A 4,234-nucleotide genomic window follows, 5' to 3' on the forward strand; every position below is an offset into this window, starting at 1 on the left:
TTGAATAATAGTAGTGAGAGTGGGCATCCTTGTCTTGTTCCTGATTTTAGAGGAAATGGTTTCAGTTTTTCACCACTGAGAACGATGTTGGCTGTGGGTTTGTCATATATAGCCTTTATTATGTTGCGATAAGTTCCCTCTACGCCTACCTTCTGGAGGTTTTTTATCATAAATTGGTGTTAAATTTGGTTGGAAGCTTTTTCTGCATCTATTGAGATGATCATATGGCTTTTATCATTCTGTTTGTTAATATGGTGTATCACATTGATTGATTTGTATATATTGAAGAATCCTTGCACTCCTGGGATAAACCCCACTTGATCATGGTGTATGATCCTTTGAATGGGCTGTTGGATTCTGTTTGTTAGTACTTTGTTGAGGATATTTGTATCTATGTTCATCAGTGATATTGGTTTGTAATTTTGTTTTTTTGTGACATCTTTGTCTTGTTGTGGTATCAGGGTAAGGGTGGTCTTGTAGAATGAGTTTGGGAGTGTTTGTCCCTCTGCTATATTTTGGAAGAGTTTGAGAAGGATAGGTTTGACAAGAGTTTGAGAAGGATAGCTCTTCTCTAAATGTTTGACAGAATTCGACTGTGAATCCATCTGGTCTGGGCTTTTGCTTGTTGGAAGGTTTTTAATCACAGTCTCAATTTCAGGGCTTGTGATCTGTCTGTTTATATGCTCTATTTCTTCCTGGTTCAGTCTCGGAAGGTTGTGTTTTTCTAAGAATTTGTCCATTTCTTCCAGGTTGTCCATTTTATTGGCAGATAGTTGCTTATAGTAATCCTTCATGATTCTTTGTATTTTTGCAGTGTCAGTTGTTACTTCTCCTTTTTCATTTCTAATTCTGTTGATTTAAGTCTTCTCTCTTTTTTTCTTGGTGAGTCTGGCTCGTGGTTTATCAATTTTGTTTATCTTCTCAAAGAACCAACTTTTAGTTTTATTGATCTTTGCTATTGTTTCTTTCACTTCTTTTTCATTTATTGCTGATATGATCTTTATTATTTCTTTCCTTCTGCTATCTTTGGGTTTCTTTTGTTCTTCTTTCTCTAACTGATATGTGTGTAAGGTTAGGTTGTTATTTGAGATTTTTCTTGTTTCTTTAGGTAGGATTGTATTGCTATAAGCTTCCCTCTTAGAACTGCCTTTGCTGCATCCTATAGATTTTGGGTCGTTTTGTTTTCATTGTCATTTGGTTCTAGATATTTTTGATTTCCTCAGTGATCTTCAGGTTATTTAGTAGCGTTTTGTTTAGCTTCCAGGGGTTTGTATTTTTCAGTTTTTTCTTGTAATTTATATCTAGTTTCATAGTGTTGTGGTCAGAAAATATAATTGATACAATTTCAGTTTTCTTAAATTTACCAGTTCTTGATGTGTGACCCAAGTTATGATCTATCCTGGAGAATGTTCCATGAACACTTGAGAAGAAAATGTATTCTGTTGTTTTTGGATGGAATGTTCTATAAATATCAATTAAGTCCACTTTTTTATTAATGTGTCATTTAAAGCTTGTGTTTCCTTATTTATTTTCATTATGGATGATCTGTCCATTGGTGAAAGTGGGGTGTTAAACTGCCCTACTGCTTGTGTTGCTGTCGATTTCCCCTCTTATGGCTGTTAGCATTTGCCTTATGTATTGAGGTGCTCCTATGTTGGGTGCATAAATATTTACAATTGTTATGTCTTCTTCTTGGATCAATCCCTTCATCCTTATGTAGTGTCCTTCTTTGTCTCTTGTAGTAATCTTTAAAGTCTATTTTGCCTGATATGAGAATTGCTACTCCAGCTTTCTTTTGATTTCCATTTGCATGGAATATCTTTTTCCATCCCCTCACTTTCAGTCTGTATATGTCCCTAGGTCTGAAGTTGGTCTCTTGTAGACAGCATATATATGCATCTTGTTTTTGTACCCATTCAGCCAGTCTATGTCCCTAGGCCTGAAGTTGGTCTCTTGTAGACAGCATGTATATGCATCTTGTTTTTGTACCCATTCAGCCAGTCTATGTCTTTTGGTTGGAACATTTATTCCATTTACATTTAAGGTAATTATCAATATGTATGTCTTATTAACATTTTCTTAATTGTTTTGGGTTTGTAATTGTATGTCTTTTTCTTGTCTTGTGTTTCCTGCTTAGAGAAGTTCCTTTAGCATTTGTTGTAAAGCTCTTTTGGTGGTGCTGAATTCTCTTAGTATCTGTAAAGGTTTTAATTTCTCCATCGAATCTGAATGAGACCCTTGCTGGGTAGAGCAATATTGGTTGTAGGTTTTTCCCTTTCATCACTTAAATATGTCCTACCACTCCCTTCTGGTTAGCAAAGTTTCTCCTGAAAGATCAGTTGTTAACCTTATGGGGATTCCCTTGTATGTTATTTGTTGCTTTCCCTTGCTGCTTTTAATATTTTTTCTTTGCATTAATTTTCGATAGTTTGATTAATATGTGTCTTGGCATGTTTCTCCTTGGATTTATCCTGTATGGGACTCTCTGCACTTCCTGGACTTGATTGACTATTTCCTTTCCCATGTTAGGGAAGTTTTCAACTATAATCTCTTCAAATATTTTCTCAGGCCCTTTCTTTTTCTCTTCTTCTGGGAACCCTACAATTCGAATATTGGTGCATTTAATGTTGTCTCAGAAGTCCCTGAGACTGTCCTCAATTCTTTCAATTATTTTTTCTTTACTCTGCTCTGTGGTAGTTATTTCCACTATTTTATCTTCCAGGTTACTTATCCGTTCTTCTACCTCAGTTATTCTGCTATTGATTCCTTATAGAGAATTTTTACTTTCATTTATTTTGTTGTTCATCATGGTTTGCTGTCTCTTTAGTTTCTCTAGGTCCTTGTTAAACGTTTATTTTATTTTCTCCATTCTATTTCCAAGATTTTGGATCATCTTTACTATCATTTCTCTGAATTCTTTTTCAGGTAGACTGCCTATTTCCTCATCATTTGTTTGGTCTGATGGGTTTTTACCTTGCTCCTTCATCATCTGCATATTTCTCTGTGTTCTCATTTTGCTTAACTTACTCTTTTTGGGGTCTCCTTTTCTCAGGCTGCAGTTTCATAGTTCCTATTGTTTTTGGTGTCTTCTCCCAGTGGGTAAGGTTGGTTCAGTGGGTTGTGTAGGCTTCCTGGTGAAGAGGACTAGTGCCTGTGTTCTGGTGGTTGGGGCCGGATCATGTCTTTCTGGTGGGCAAGGCTGTGTCTGTTGGTGTGCTTTGGGGTGTCTGTTGACTTAGTATGTTTTTAGGTGGACTCTCTGGTAATGGATGAGGTTGTGTTCCTGTCTTGATAGTTGTTTGCCATGGGGAGTTTAGCACTGGATCTTGCTGGACGTTGGGTGGAACTGGGTGTTAGCATTGAGACAGAGATCTCAGGGACAGTACTAGACGATTGATATTAGGTGGGGCCAGGAGGTCTCTGGTGGTCCAATGTCCTGAACTTTGTTCTCTCACCTCAGAAGCTTTGGACTGACATCAGCCCGGAGCACCAAGACCCTGTCAGCTACACAGCTCAGAAAAAAAGGGAGAAAAAATGAGTGAAATAAAACCAAAATTAAAATAAAATAATTAGAATAAAAAAATTACTAAAATAAAAAAGTAATAAAAAAGAAAAAAAAGAAGAGAGCAACCAAACCAATAAACAAATCCACCAATGATAACAAGTGCTAAAGACTATAATAAGATAAACATAAAAATCAGACACAAGTCAGTTGCAGACAGCAAACCCCAAGTCTACAGTTGCTTCCAAAGTACACTGCCTCAATTTTGGGTTGATTTGTTACCTATTCAGGTATTTCACAGATACAGAGTACCTCAGGTTACTTGTGGGGATTTAATCCACTGCTCCTGAGGCTGCACAGAGAAATTTCCCTTTCTCTTCTTTGTTCACACAGCTCCTGGTGTTCAGTTTTTGTTTTGGCCCCACCTCTGCTTGTAGGTTGCCCTCAGGCTACTTTCCCTGCTGAGACAGGACACCATTAAAGAAGCAGCTGATTAGGGGGCTCTGGCTCTCTCAGGCAGTGGGGAGGGAGGGGTAAGGTAGTGATAATTGGAATGCGGGGTGAGCCTGTGGTGGCAGAGGCCGGCGAGATGTTGCAACGGCCTGAGGTGTGCCATGTGTTCTCCCTGGGAAGTTGTCCCTGGATCACTGGAGCCTGGCAGTGGCAGGTTGCGCAGGCTCCCAGGGTGAGGGTGAGGGGCACGTGTAGATAGTGACTTGTGCTTGCACACAG

The sequence above is a fragment of the Balaenoptera musculus genome, chromosome 1 (assembly GCF_009873245.2).
Source record: "Balaenoptera musculus isolate JJ_BM4_2016_0621 chromosome 1, mBalMus1.pri.v3, whole genome shotgun sequence".
Taxonomy (NCBI): domain Eukaryota; kingdom Metazoa; phylum Chordata; class Mammalia; order Artiodactyla; family Balaenopteridae; genus Balaenoptera; species Balaenoptera musculus.